The 15,892-nt window shown below is 41.2% G+C and overlaps 1 long non-coding RNA gene across 1 annotated transcript in view; it reads right to left on the reverse strand.

Annotated features, from left to right (window-relative positions):
- Positions 1-15,892, reverse strand: part of LOC122557275 — a 73,791-nt gene that overhangs the window by 2,388 nt on the left and 55,511 nt on the right. The gene's annotated exons all lie outside the window — the stretch shown is intronic.

Raw genomic sequence — 15,892 nt, forward strand, 5'->3', positions numbered from 1 at the left:
ATCCTCCAACCCTGGCAACATCCTTGTAAGTCTTCTCTGAACCCTTTCATGTTTCACAACATCTTTCTGCAATATTCCAACAGTGGCCTAACCAATGTCCTGTACAGCCGCAACATGACCTCCCAACTCCTGTAATCAATACTCTGACCAATAAAGGAAAGCATACCAAACGCCTTCGTCACTATCCTATCTACCTGCGACTCCACTTTCAAAGAGCTATGAACCTGCACTCCAAGGTCTCTTTGTTCAGCAACACTCCCTAGGACCTTACTATTAAGTGTATAAGTCTTGCTAAGATTTACTTTCCCAAAATGCAGCATCTCGCATTTATCTGAATTAAACTCCATCTACCACTTCTCAGCCCATTGGCCCATCTGGTCCAAAACCTGTTGTAATCTGAGGTAACCCTCTTTGCTGTCCACCACACCTCCAATTTTGATGTGATGTGCAAAGTTACTAACTGTACCTCTTATGCTGGAAATTTGAGATAAGAACAGAAAGTGCTGGAGAAACACAAGTCGGTCTGACAGCATTTGTGGAGACAGAAGCAAAGATAACATTTGAGACTGTTACAACTCTGGTGATAAAGAATTAGGACTCATATGTGAATGTAAAAACATTGATTCAGTCACATTTGCTTGCAGTTCACAATGTCACGTGATTACATTGGCATTAAAAGACTAAACAAGGTTTGCAAGCCGAATACTAAGGCAGTCTTTAATGATGCTTTGGTGGAGATCAAGCAATTCAGGACACTTGAGACCTTGCTGGTTTGTCTGCTCCATTCCCAAAAATGACATACCAGGGGAGTTTTCCTTCATTGCTATTTACTTTCAGTATGTTGCAGAGGTTGTAACAGTCATTTAAACAGTTTCAGCTAAATCCCTGTTTTTATGATTAATAAATGAGCCATTTCATTTTGCTCAAGTGATTTTCTTCACAGAATAAGAATAAAATGCAGGTTAGTATATATTCTAGTAATATTTTCCAATATTTTGAGTTATTCATGCTTTTAGCTGTGTTACAGGCCAGACATTGACACATGATGAATGTGGAAGAAACCTGAACGGCCTGCCAGATGTTTTCCTCAAGAGTGATGTGAAATACAAATTAAAATGGGTGAATTACTTTTTCTGGGAAGTTTGGACCTGAAGTGCTGGAAATTCAATTGAATTGACTTTATTGTCACGTGTACAGAGGCACAGTGAAAAGCTTCGTCTTGCGAGCAATACGGCCAGATCACAGAGTTAAGTAGCATAGATAGTAAATAATAAGTAAACACCGACAAAAACAAAAAGACAGGTACAGACGAATGCTAAGAGTTTGTGCGTCCATTCAGTATTCTAACAACAGTAGGGTAGAAACTGTTGTGAAACCGGCTGGTGCGTGTGTTCAGGCTTCTGTAGCTTCTCCCTGATGGTAGAGGTTGGGATTGCCAGGGTGGGATGGATCTTTAAGAATGTTGGCGGCCTTTCATTGACAGTGGGCCGGGTAGATGGATTCTATAGATGGGAGGTTGGCCTTTGTGATTGTCCAAGCTGAGTTCACCACAGTCATCAATACAGATAGCAGGGGCTGGAAACTGTAGCTCCCCAAATTCTTAATTCTATTTCTGTGAGAAGTCACGTGACACCAGGTTATTGTCCATTTCACCTGATGAAGGAGCAGTACTTGGAAAGCTTGTGATTTCAAATAAACCTGTTAGAATATAGCCTGGTGTTGTGTGACCTCTGACTTTATTCACACCAGTCCAACACTGGCATTTCCACATCATGGCTATTTTTCTGAATTTTCTCAGGGGTAGTGCTGATTAACTGCTGTAAATTTTATGAAACCTGTCATAAATTCTGCTAATCTGGAATATTTGGTGGTTGATCAGGGGAATCCTAAATGAAATTCTCAGAACACATCCATTGTCTAAAATTTCTACATTTAAGTCAATGTAAGTAACCTTCATGATCCCAAAGTATTGCCATTCCTCTGCTCCTTGGCCATTTATGAATTCAATTTAAATATATTTACTCTTAAAAACATGATTCAATTACTTTGGGAATTGTTAATATTCAGGAATTATTTTTTCACAAGCAGATTAATAAATGTGTTGCTTTTTCTTAATAATATAAGCTAAAGTTCCCACACATTTTCCTTTATTCACCCCAGAGCCATAGTCAAGGGAACTATATGATTTCAATTTGCGTTTTCTTTTACTGGCGGTTCTTGTAGTGACACAGAAATGAACTCTCCCTGGAACCTACAAACTGAGAAATACGTTGCAGGGAAAAAAATATTGTAGGGATTTCCTGTATTGCAGAGGCACTTCAAATTGTCTGTCAAAAGACTCTTGCCAGGGAACATAAGTTAGATATGTGTAAGAGTAAGATGATGTGTAAGGTGGATTTTTTTCAATGGAACCGTAATAGAAAATACAGTAACATCAACGTTAAACTACATCAATTAATTTAAGAGAATTTGGTATGATTTTCAAGTGAGAAGGGGTTGAAGAATAAGTTTGATTTGTAAGATTTCTTTGTCGGGATTTCCTTGCTTCTAAAAAAATTCTGAATGGTAGATAAAGTTTAAAAATTCCACAGTCATTTTGGAAAGTAGACAATAACAGTACTGCTATGGGGCATATAAACTGCTCCCAAAATATGTTTTCTGATCCATGTAATTTGTAATCTCGAACCATACTGATTCTACTTACAGATTTTGAGTTTAGAACCTTTCTTATAACTGTCTTTATGTCATCCTTTCCCATTCTGTCTGACTTTTCAAAATATTGCATAGTCTGGAGTACTTATTTCAGAATCTTGGTTACTTTAAAACCATGTTTCTGTAATGGTGATTAGATCTAAATCATTTATCTCTATTTGCACCACTATTTCTTCTATATACCATTGAACATAGAATTAAACAAGAAATCACTGGAGTTTGTTACAAAGGTGATATAAATAGTTGTGAGGGACTTTAATCTTCAAATTGAGTGGACCAATCAAATCAGCAAAAGTGGTGAAGATGGAACTTGTAGAATGTTTTCATGACCATTTCCTGTGTTGTGGAACCATCTAGGGAAAAAGCTATTTTAGATTTAGTATTGCGTGCATTGAGGTGTCATATAGGATCTCATAGTAAAAGGTTCATTGCAAACTATTGACAATAATGGAATTGATTTTCATCTGAGGTTTGAAAGTGACATGCTACAATCACAAACAGGAAACTTAAACAACGTGAATTATATACACATAAAAGGAAAGGTAGTTAAGGTTGAATTGTGTAAACAGAGTAAATTGTACAACAGTAAATAAACAATTGGAAGCATTTTAAGAATATTTCTCATCAATATTTATCATCAAAAATTGTATGGCTGCATGGAAACTTGGGGAGATAAATTGTGAAGAGAGTCCACATTACAGAAAAGGGGCTGCTGACAGTCTTAAGGTAGATAAGTCCCTGGGACCAATCCCAGAACTTTGTGGGAGGCTAGGGAGAAATTTGTGGGCCCCCGAGTGGAGATATTTGAATTATCAACAGACACAGGTGAAGTGTCTGAAGTTTGGAAGGTGGTTACTTTGTGCCATTATTTAAGAAAGACTTTAGGGAACTGCATGGGAACTACAGGCCAGTGAGCCTAACATCTGTATTAGCTAAGTTGTTAGAGGGGATTCTGAGAGACAGTATCTAGAGGCATTTGGAGAGGCAAGAACTCGTTTAGGAAAGGAAGCATAGCTTTGTGCGTGGGAATTTGTGTCTTTGAGTTTTTTGAAGAAGTGACTAAGAAAGTAGATAAGCGCAATGTGTTGATGTTGCCTACATAGACTTTAGTGAGGCCTTTGACAAAGTACTGAATGGTAGGTTGTTGAGTAAGGTAAAATCTCCCAGGATGCAGGTAGAGCTAGCCAGTTGAATACAAAATAGACTTGATGGTAGAAAACAGAGGGTGATGGTAGAGGGCTGCTTTTCAGACTGAAAGCCTGTGACCAGCGATGTGTCACAGGGATCGATGCTGTGTCCACTGTTATTCATCATTTATATAAATGATTTGGATGGGACTTTAGGAAGTATGTTTGGTAAATTTGCAGATTACACCAAAATTGTTAGCACAGTAGACAGTGAAGAAGATTATCTGGGAATGCAGCGAGATCTTGATCAATTGGGCCAGTGGGCTGAGGAATGGCAGATGGAGTTTAATTTAGATAAATACAAGGTGTTGCATTTTCATGCATCAAACCACGGCAGGACATACACAGTCAATGGTAGGTCCTGGGGAGTGTTAAAGAAGAAAGAGATCTATGGGTACAGGTTCATAGACAGGGTAGTGAAGACGACTTTTGACACGTTTATTTTCATCAGTGTCGAGAGTGTAGTGCTGGAAAAGCACAGCAGGTCAGGCAGTATCAGAGGAGCAGCAGAATCGATTGTTCGGGCATAAGCCCTTCATTAGGACTGGCCTGATGAAGGAATTCTTGATGAAGGGCTTATGCCCGAAATGTCGATTCTCCTGTTCCTCGGATGCTGCCTAACATGCTGTGCTTCTCCAGCACCACACTCTCGACTCTGATCTCCAGCATCTGCAGTCCTCACTTTCTCCTTGCTTTCATCAGTGAGTTCTTTGAGTACATGAGTTGGGACATCTTGTTGCAATTGTACAAGATGTTGGTGAGGATGCATTTGGAGTACTGTGTGCAGTTCTGGTTGAGCTGCTATAGAAAGGATATTATTAAACTAGAAAGAGTGCAGAAAAGATTTACTAGGATGCCACCTGTACTGGAAAGTTTTAGTCATAAGGACAGGTTGGATAGGCTGGGTTTGTTTTTCCCATGGAGCGTAGGAGACTGAGGGGTGACCTTATAGAGGTCTATAACATCATCTGAGGCATAGATAAGGTAGAGAGCCATTAGCTTTCCCCATGGTAGGGGAGATTAAAACCAGAGGACATAGGTTTAAGGTGAGAGGAAAAATATACAAAAGGGTTCAGGGGAGTACTTTTTCCACACAGAGGGTGCTAAGTGTACAGTATGGGCTGCCAGAGGTATTGGTAGAATTTCATCATTTAAGAAATATTTAGATAGGTAGATGGATGGGATAGATATGGAGGGGTATGGACCAAATGCAGACAAATAGGATTAGTTTAATTGTGAAAACTGTGTAGTGCCATGGGCAAGTTGAGCTAAAGGGCCTGTTTCTATGCTGTAGACCTCGATGACTGTGTGATTGTAAATAATTCAATATGTTGAAAAGAAACAGAGTTAAAAATCACAAAACACCAGGTTATAGTCCAACAGGTTTATTTGGAAACACTAGCTTTCAGAGTGCTGCTCCTTCATCAGGTGGTTGTGGAGAATAAGATTGTAAGGCACATAATTATTCTCCACAACCACCTGATGAAGGAGCAGCGCTCCAAAAGCTAGTGCTTCCAATTAAAGCTGTTGGACTATAACCTGGTGTTGTGTGATTTTTAACTCTGTCCACCCCAGTCCAACATCGGTATCTCCAAATCTTGAAAAAAATATTTGATTTAAAATCAGGAACTCAGTAATGAAGACCATCAGTGCATTACTCAAGAGTCATAGAGTCAGAGAGATAAACAGCATGAAACAGACCCTTCAGTCCAACCCGTCCATTCCAACCAGATATTCCAACCCAATCTTGTCCCACCTGCCAGCACCTGGCCTACGTCTCTCCAAACCCCTCCTATTCATTTACCCATCCAGATGCCTTTTAAATGTTGCAATTTTACTAGCCTTCACCACTTCCTCTGGCAGCTCATTCCATACACGTACCACCCTCTGAGTGAAATAGTTGCCCCTAAGGTCTCCTTTATATCTTTCCCCTCTCACCCTAAACCTATGCCTTCTAGTTCTGGACTCCCCGATACCAGGGAAAAGACTTTGTCTATTTATCTTATCTATGCCCCTCAATTTTGTCAACCTCTATAACGTCACCCCTCAGCCTCCGATGCTCCAGGGAAAACAGCTCCAGCCTGTTCAGCCTCTCCCTGTAGCTCAAATCCTCCAACTCTGGCAACATCCTTGTAAATCTTTTCTAAACCCTTTCAAGTTTCACAACATCTTTCCGACGGGAAGGAGACCAGAATGGCACGCAATATTCCAAAAGTGGCCTAACCAATGTCCTGTACAGCCGCAACATGACCCCCCAACTCCTGTACTCAATACTCTGACCAATAAAGGAAAGCATACCAAATGCCTTCTTCACTATCCTATCTCCCTGCGACTCCACTTTCAAGGAGCTATGAACCTGCACTCCAAGGTCTCTTTGTTCAGCAACACTCCCTAGGACCTTACCATTAAGTGTACAAGTCATGCTAAGATTTGCTTTCCCAAAATGCAGCACCTCACATTTATCTGAATTAAACTCCATCTGCCACTTCCCAGCCCAATTGGCCCATCTGATCAAGATCCTGTTGTAATCTGAAGTAATCTTTTTCGCTGTCTGCTACACCTCCAAGTTTGGTGTCATTTGCAAACTTACTAACTATACCTCTTGTGCTCACATCCAAGTCATTTATATAAATGATGAAAAGTAGTGGACCCAGCACCGATCATTGTGGCACACCACTGGTCACAGGCCTCCAGTCTCAGAGAGATAAAATTCTACTGGATTAAAAGCAGCTTATAATGTTGCAAAGAGTAGAGGTAAGTCTGAAGATTGTGTGTTTTAGAAATCAGAAAAGTACTACAAAAACGTTGATGAAAAGAAACAAAATAGAATCAAAATGTGCAAACCAGAAATACAGATATATAATAAATAGGTTTAGGAGCACATTTTGATGAGCACATCATTGGCACATATTCACAGCTGGTCAAGAAAGAAACAGCTGTGATCACTGGCACTTAAAGAACTGCTGGAGAACATGCACCTGCTCAGGACCAGGCCGAAGATGGCCTCATACTACTTGATGCAAATGCACAGATAGACACTGGAGCAGCAGGCAGGTCTAATAGAGACACTCTATAACCTGGATTGAAGGTTAGAGTTCTGCGCCAATATTATCTGTACCATGTTAGCTCTGTGTGGGACTCCATGTACAGGTTGGCAGCTGCCATTGAAATCCAGGTCTAACAGAATGCTTGATGATTGCTGGGAATGCACGTAGACCTGCACTCCATTAATTTAGACATTGGGGTCAGCATTAGCTACAAGGTGAGAGGGACAAGGGACATCGGCTTTGCTCCAGGTGCACCTCAGGAGACAGAATGTTGCCAGGAGACACCTGGACAGAGGAAAAACTACACTTAGGTTCCCTATAAGTTTTCCCTCTGGGACCTTCTCCACATCCATACTCCCTGTGATCCACAGCCCTGTAAAGTTGCAATTGAAGAGAGCAAGGTGGGCAGCAAAACCTCAGCATGCATGGGCCTGTCATGACATAAATTCCTCCAGGATCCACTACAGAGCTCTGTGATGAACTGATTTGTGAGGATAGCCCTGATTTAGCATGGCGTAGTTCCCAACTGATGTCTCTTCTATTTCTTGACTGACTTATCTCTAATCATTTGATTGGTTGGACTTAACCAATTCCTGAGACTGGAAGGACATGGATGTCTGGGCCCTGACCACACCAAACACCTGACTGACTGAAGTTGAACCCCAGCACTGAGAGTGGATGATATTTTTGACCAAGGGGTGCAGACGAGCCATAGTCTCTTTCTCTTCACCATGGACTACTTTTCTTAGACATTCGACATGGCCATTTGGTTGAAGCACATGCTGTCCAGTAACATATCCATTCTCTTGATTTTTCAGTGCCAGTAACCATGACCAGTTGCCTGGTCTTTTCTCTACACTAAGAGGCAAGTCAAGCCAGAGATGCCACAACTCTGTAAGTTCTTACTAACGCAGCAATGGGCTGTAAGGCAAAGCAAATCAGAGATGTTGTGAGCATTGAAGTAAGCGCAAAGTGAGTGAGCACTAAGAAAGCAAATTAAGAGGCCTGCAATGGGGGAATCCAAGATGGTGACGTCCTGTTAAGATCACATTTGCTGGGCTCCACGCTGCAATACCAATCCAACAGAGTCAGGATCCATCCCAAGCACTTTATTGTGAATAAAAACACAGTAAAGGAGCTAGAAACCTGAAGAAAATTGACTTATCTTTGTTCTTGCATGTGGAGAATGCCAAAGAAAGCTTGCCCAAGACCAGGGCCATGGCCCAGCCCTCTGAAGCTGAGGGCTTGCTAACTCACCACACCCTAGTTGAGGAGCTGGCCAAGTCTTGCGAGGTCCAGGTGAGGCATATCCAGGAAGAAATCGAGGAGGAGCTAGCCACTGTATCTGCTATGCTGCAAGACCTGGGAAAAAGGACCGATGAGCTCGAGCGTTGGGCTACAGGGGTAGAGGCAGAGACTGACTCCTCCAAGAGCTGGACTGAAGCCCTGGAAACACAGGTCAGTGGTATGTTGGATCTGTTCGATGATCTCAAAAACAGGGGCAGAAGAAAGAACTTGCACGTTATTGGCATACCGGAGGGGACGTAAGCTGAGCGGCTGCTGGAGTTCTTCGAGAAGTGATTCCTGGAGTTTCTTGGTTTGGAGGTTGAGAAGGGAAGGATAACAATTGAAAGATCTCACCGGATCCTAGCACAAAAGCCAGTTGCGGATCTGCACCCGCACCCTGCACTCGTGAGGTTCCATCATTATAAAGACGAGCAGAGGGTCATGGAAGCCTCTAAAGCCCGGGGAGTGACCTGAGGGCATGGTAGTGGTGGCTCTAGGCTCATGTTTTGTCAAGACTTCTCGGCAGCAGTGGTCTGGAAAAAGAAGTCCTTTGATGGCGTCAAGAGGAGATTGAGAGAACCTGGGATCCAGTATTCTTTAAGATATCCAGCGGTGCTTTGGACCAATCATATTGGATCCATACATTTGTTCGACTCGCCAGAGAAAGCGAAGAACTTTGTGGACACGTTGACTTAAGTCGAACGGCCGAATAGGCGTAGAGGACAGAGCTGTTTGGGTTTGCTCTTCTTTTAAAAAGGATAAATCCCCAGGACTTGATCAGGTGTACCCTAGATCTCTGTGGGAAGCTAGAGAAGTGATTGCTGGGCCTCTTGCTGAAATATTTGTATAATTGATAGTCACAGGTGAGGTGCCAGAAGACTGGAGGTTGGCTAACGTTGAGCCACTGTTTTAAGAAGGGTGGTAAGGACAAGCCAGGGAACTATAGACCAGTGAGCTTGACTTCGGTGGTGGGCAAGTTGTTGGAGGGAATCCTGAGGGACAGGATGTACATGTATTTGAAAAGGCAAGGACTGATTCGGGATAGTGCGTGGGAAATCATGTCTCACAAACTTGATTGAGTTTTTTGAAGAAGTGACAAAGAGGATTGATGAGGGTAAAGCGGTAGATGTGATCTATATGAACTTCAGAAAGACGTTTGACAAGGTTCCCCATGGGAGACTGATGGGCAAGGTTAGATCTCACGGAATACAGGGAGAACTAGCCATTTGGATACGGAACTGGCTCAATGTTAGAAGACAGAGGGTGATGGTGGAGGGTAGTTTTTCAGACTGGAGGCCTGTGATCAGTGGAGTGCCACAAGGATCGGTGCTAGGTCCTCTACGTTTTGTCATTTACATACATACATAATTACTCTTGCGAGCATAAAAGGTACAGTTAGTAAGTTTGCAGATGACACCAAAATTGGAGGTGTAGTGGACAACGAAGAGGGTTACCTCAGATTACAACAGGTTTTGGACCAGATGGGCCAATGGGCTGAGAAGTGGCAGATGGAGTTTAATTCAGATAAATGTGAGGGGCTGCATTTTGGGAAAGCAAATCTTAGCATGACTTATACACTTAATGGTAAGGCCCTAGGGAGTGTTGTTGAACAAAGAGACCTTGGAGTGCAGGTTCATAGCTCCTTGAAAGTGGAGTCGCAGGTAGATAGGATAGTGAAGAAGGCGTTTGGTATGCTTTCTTTCATTGGTCAAAGTACTGAGTACAGGAGTTGGGAGGTCATGTTGCGGCTGTACAGGACATTGGTTAAGCCACTGTTGGAATATTGCGTGCAGTTCTGGTCTCCTTCCTATCAGAAAGATGTTGTGAAACTTGAAAGGGTTCAGAAAAGATTTACAAGGATGTTGCCAGGGTTGGAGGATTTGAGCTATAGGGAGAGGCTGAATAGGCTGGGGCTGTTTTCCCTGGAGTGTCGGAGGCTGAGGGGTGACCTTATAGAGGTTTACAAAATTATGAGGGGCATGAATAGGGTAAATAGGCAAAGTCTTTTCCCTGGAGTCGGATAATCCAGAACTAGAGGGCATAGGTTTAGGGTGAGAGGGGAAAGATATAAAAGAGACCCAAGGGGCAACTTTTTCACACAGAGGGTGGTACGGGTATGGAATGAGCTGCCAGAAGAAGTGATGCAGGCTGGTGCAATTGCAACATTTAAGAGGCATTTGGATGGGTATATGAATAGGAAGGGTTTAGAGGGATATGGGCCGGGTGCTGGCAGGTGGGATTAGATTGGGGTGGGATATCTGTTCGGTTTAAACGGGTTGGACTGAAAGGTCTTTTTCCATGCTGTACATCTCTATGACTATGACTCTACGACTTGTTGGTGTCTCCTTTCTGCTAATAAGTTGCATGAAATGATGTCTGGGATGTATAGAGTATTTATCTTTAATCTCTAAATTATGTCAAGGGATGGGTGATATATTTATTTTTAGTTTACTTGTTTATAATGCTAACCTTGCTTTTGGGTTACAAATCACACAACACTATGTTCTAGTTCAACAGGTTTAATTGGAAGCACTAGCTTTCGGAGCGCTGCTCCTTCATCAGGTGCAGTGCTCCAAAAGCTAGTGCTTCCAATTAACCCTGTTAGACTATAACCTGATGTTGTGTAATTTTTAACTTTGTACACCCCAGTCTAACACCAGCATCTCCAAATCATTGCTTTTGTGTGTTTGTTTTTTCTATACCAGGTGGTCAGTGTATGTGGCGCGACCCTAACTGGTTGGAGTTGAGAGGGCAGTTGGGATGGTTAGTAGGATTGTAGGCTGTGTAGGTGCCCCTTTGAATGGGGGGTAAATTTCTCCAATCAGTGCCTTTGGCGATATTTTTTGTTTTTATGTTTTTGCTGTACATAGTTTTTATAAGTTTTGCAGATTTGTTGGCTGTAGATATTTTAGTCTGTGTAGTTGTTGGGTTTTGTAGATTCTTTTGCATTAAAGCTCAGCGATATGCAGTTTGGGTTCTTCCTCTCTGGAGTTTATAGAAGGTTATGGCTAAGGATGTGTTTAAGAGGTGCACCTGGAATATTAAGAGGAGTCATTCACCTATCAAGAGGAAGAAGGTACTTTCCAGCCTTAAAATAGAGAGGGTGGATGTTTCCTTATTACAAGAAACATACTTGGATAATGCAGAACATTGAAGTTGCAACAGAATGGAAATGACCAGGTTTAATTTTCATCTTTCACTATGAGGAGTAGAGGGGCCATCTTAGTTAGAAAGAATCTCACATTTAAGTTATTAGAGTGCATTAAAGACACACATGGAAGATTTGTAATCCTTAAAGCTTTGATACATGGGGAAGAATACAGGATCTTAAATGTTTACTGTCCCCCTGCCCACCCCCTTAAATTCTTGACCGACGCACTTTCTAGACTGGTTAACCTTGCATCTCAACATATCATCGTAGGAGGGGATTTCAGTTGCCTCATAAACCCTATAGTAGGCAGATTGCCCAAAGGCCCGCCAATATCTTCTTTGTGATCTAAACAATTAAGGGATCTCTGTGTTGAATTGGGGTTGGCAGATGTTTGGACGCACCTTCACCCTACTGGCAGGGACTTCACGTTCTTTTCGAAGAACGTGAAGTATAGGTATAGGAGAGGGAGTTCGACGTTGAGATCTTTCCTGAAATATGGGAGGATATCTGGAAAAGTGCAAGAAGGATCTTGATTTGCAACAGGACCCAAGTCTTGCAATTGAAGATTCTCCACAGGGTACATCTGGCCTCAGACTGCCTCGCGAAATTTAAAACCGGAGCATCTCCAAAATGTAAAGTGGGCATGGGCACACTTACTCATTGTCTTTGGTCCTGCCATAGACTGCGGGCATACTGGAGTGCTGTGAAAGGCGTAATAGAGAAGGCCTTGGGGACGGAGGTGGAGATGGACCTGGTGTCTCTTCTTCTTGGCTTTGTCAATTCACTTTCATTAGATGCACACAATTTTTCAGTATTCTCACATTTTGTGCCAGCAAGAACATTCTATTCGGGTAGGTGTTGGAAATTACCCTGGCTGGCGGGCTGGCATAAGCTAGTCGTGGAACACATCCCCTTGGACTTTCTTACAAGTATGGTGCACCATGAAACTGAGAATTTCTATAAGACATGGCATCCTTTTTGAACTAGCTGGGTACAGATTTGTCCACCATAGTAATAAGAGCCTTTATTTAGACATGGCAATTCTTTGTCATGAATCTGGTATCCAGAGGGGAGGAACTACAAACATATGAATATGTATAAACTTATGCGCTCGATGATCGAGGGCTATTGCTTTGTTTTGCTGAGCTGTGTTATGGTTATTATCATTATTATTATTGTTAAGACTTTTTTTAGCTTAGTTATTAGTTGGTATTATTTATGTAATTAGCAGGTTTTTTAATACTAGTTTGAATTGTTTGGTTTTGTACTTGTTGTAGTATTCAACAGAAAAAAATTTTGCTTTGTTTTAATAAAAATACATTTTAAAAAAAGAGCCATGAAATACATCCTGTGCAGATGATAAGTGCGTGTCCCTTGTGCACAGAGCCATATGGCCAGAGGATTGCAATGTGAGGCGTCAATGAGTTCCAAAGTGCAGTGGTGAAGTAATGAAGTATGTTACAAGTTAATCTGAGATTGACCAGAATGATATGGTAATGTTGCTGATGTTTTGTTGATGTACACTTCTGTGGACAAAAGGTTGAAGATATCACTGTCCATGAAGTGAGCAATGAGTTGTTGGTGAACAGAAAGCAAGCAGTGAGCTTCATCCACGAGGTAACCTCTCTGATTTACAAGTTGGGAATTGGCAATGTCTTGTTTCGGACCAGTGCAGGAGAGAATTGTGAGCTGCACATTAATGAGACAAGATTAACTAATAATTAGACGCAAATACATAGAAAGAAGACACTTGCCATTTACCAGCAAGATATTTATCTCGTCAATGAACTTGTTCTGACAAGACATACTAGATTTGAAATACCAAGTTTGTTTCTCTCTCGACACATACTGCCAGATCTGCTGAGTTTCTCCAGCATTTCCTATTTTTATTTCAGTATCCACAATACTTTGATTTATTTTCTATTTGGAAATTCTGATTTAAATTTCGATCGCTCTTGGAAAAATATTTTAAGTGATATATCCATCAAATACTAATGGTACATTTATATTAATCTGAGCACATGGGATCCTGCTCCTCAGATGTTCCTAACCTGGTATGATTTCCAGCGTCACACTTTTAACACAAATGGGATCCAGACAACTTGGCAAGTTGAAACAAAAATTGGCTTTTTTGGTTAGAGACAGAGGGTGGTGATAGAAGGCTGTTCGTGTGACTTGAGGTGGTGTTTAGTGGTGTAGCTTAGGTACTAGTGCTGGCTCCCTTATTGTTCATATAGATGAGGATGTGAGGTGATGATAAGCAAGTTTACAGAGGACACCACAATTGGCCGGGTGGTTAGTAGTGAGGAAGAATGTCTTGGTTTACAGGAAGATATAGATGGGTTGGTCAAATGGGCAGATCAGTGGCAGATGAAATTTAACCCTGAAAAATGTGAGGTGATGCACTTTGGAAAAAGTGACAAGACAATAAATAAATGGTGGGACACGACGAAACTCAGAGGAACAGGGAGATCTTAATTGCGCTGGAGGAGTTGCAGAGGAGATTCACCAGGATGTTGTCTGGAATGGAGCATTTTAGCAATGAGGAGAAGATAGATAAGTTCAGGTTGTTTTCTTTAGAGTAGAGGGCAGATCTGATTGAGCGTATAGGATTATGAGGAGCATGGACAGGGTGGATAGGAAGCAGCTGTTCTTGGTAGTTGAAGGTTAATTATGAGGGCACAACAATTCAATAGTGAAAAGCAGGAGGTTTAGAGTAGATTTGAGGAAAATTTCTTTACACCAGAGGGTGGTGGGAATCTGAAATGCCTTGTGTGGGAGAGTAGCAGAAGCAGGAAACCTCAACTTTTAAAAAGTTCGTGGATGAGACTTGAAATGACATAACATCCAAGGCTATGGACCAAGTACTGGAAAATGGGATTAGTGTAGATAGATCAATGCAAACTTGATGGGGCCAAAGGGTCTCTTCTGTGCTACATGACTCTATGAGTGAGAGATGTTAAAGTTTGTCAAGTGAATCTGACTGTCTTCCAGTTTGCTCTTCTCAACTTAAAGTATGTCTTTGAGTGCATTAGTAATTTCTTATCTATAGGAGGGATCTCCTAATTCGTAATTAGACTCCTCCCTTTGTTGTCCTCAGTTCGATTTTCCTCACTTAATTTCTATTGAAAGACAGCCTCTTTAATTATGAGAAAATTTTATATAAGTGTCAAATTTTAATAAGTAATGAGTATTTTTGATTCCAGGGAGTACAACCTTTGAGTACTGTGGCAGTTAAGATCGTTAACCTTAGTCAGGAGTCTACATTTTAATATTAAAAGAGAGCCCTTGGTGAAAAAATTCTTATCTGAATGTAGTTTTCTTATCAGTTCCTACATTATGCCATCCTTTTTGATCGTTAGAAAATAAGATGCTGGGGGACAGTATTTTGGGTGTGTGCCTTTTTTTAATCCTCATTGTTCTAAAATATGCGAAGTTGTACATATCAGGATATGTAGTGTGAACTACACTGACCATTTATAAAAATGATCTCTTTTCAAATTTTTTAAGTTCTCTTTACAAGAAATAATTTTTTTCTCCCCTTGTATCCCTCCAATGTGTCTGTGATTTCTTCACAAGAGGAGAAATTGGCATAATGAATGAGGGAATGGCAGCAATATTGTACAGATAGTTTGTTCCGTCTTCGCAGTAGAAGGTATAATAAAATACCTGGAAGACAGTAACAAAGAAGCTATTAAATGTGAAGAATTTAAAGTAATTAATATCATTAGCAAGAGATTATTGAAGAAACTTGCTTTTTTAAGGTAATTTCAAATATCTGTGTTTGACTCAGATTTATTAGCTTCAAATAGGTGAATATTTTAAATCATGAGAATTTTGAAAACTTCAATGATTCCAAGACATTTAAGAAGTTGTTAACTGAGCACTTGAAATGCCATAGCATATAAGGCTATGGGCCAAGTGCTGAAAAATGGATTAGAAAGGATAGATGCTTGATTACCAACATGGCCACAATGAGCTTTCTGTTGTGTTGTAAAAATTCTAATGACTTCCCAGAGTTATAATATAACTCACAAATTCTGCACATAGTTATTACATGTGAGTAGGTATGGAGAGGGAATGAGGTAGTGTATGGAGGAGGTTGATGGCCAGAAGTCCCTAACAACCAGATACAGAATCAGGCTATTTTAACTGAAGGTGGTCTTTCTAACCTGCTGGATCTGAATCTGTTTTCCCTGTTCCTATCGAAGGCTTGCATTAGTAGTTGGCAGTCACAATTATAGAGTCATAGAGATGTACAGCATGGAAACAGACCCTTTCTGGATCTGAATCTGTTTTCCCTGTTCCTATCGAAGGCTTGCATTAGTAGTTGGCAGTCACAATTATAGAGTCATAGAGATGTACAGCATGGAAACAGACCCTTTGGTCCAACCCGTCCATGCCGAACAGATATCCCAATCCAATCTAGTCCCACCTGCCAGCACCCGGCCCATATCCCTCCAAACCCTTCCTATTCATATACCCATCCAAATGCCTCTTAAATGTTG

The sequence above is a fragment of the Chiloscyllium plagiosum genome, chromosome 15 (genome assembly GCF_004010195.1).
Source record: "Chiloscyllium plagiosum isolate BGI_BamShark_2017 chromosome 15, ASM401019v2, whole genome shotgun sequence".
Lineage (NCBI taxonomy): Eukaryota > Metazoa > Chordata > Chondrichthyes > Orectolobiformes > Hemiscylliidae > Chiloscyllium > Chiloscyllium plagiosum.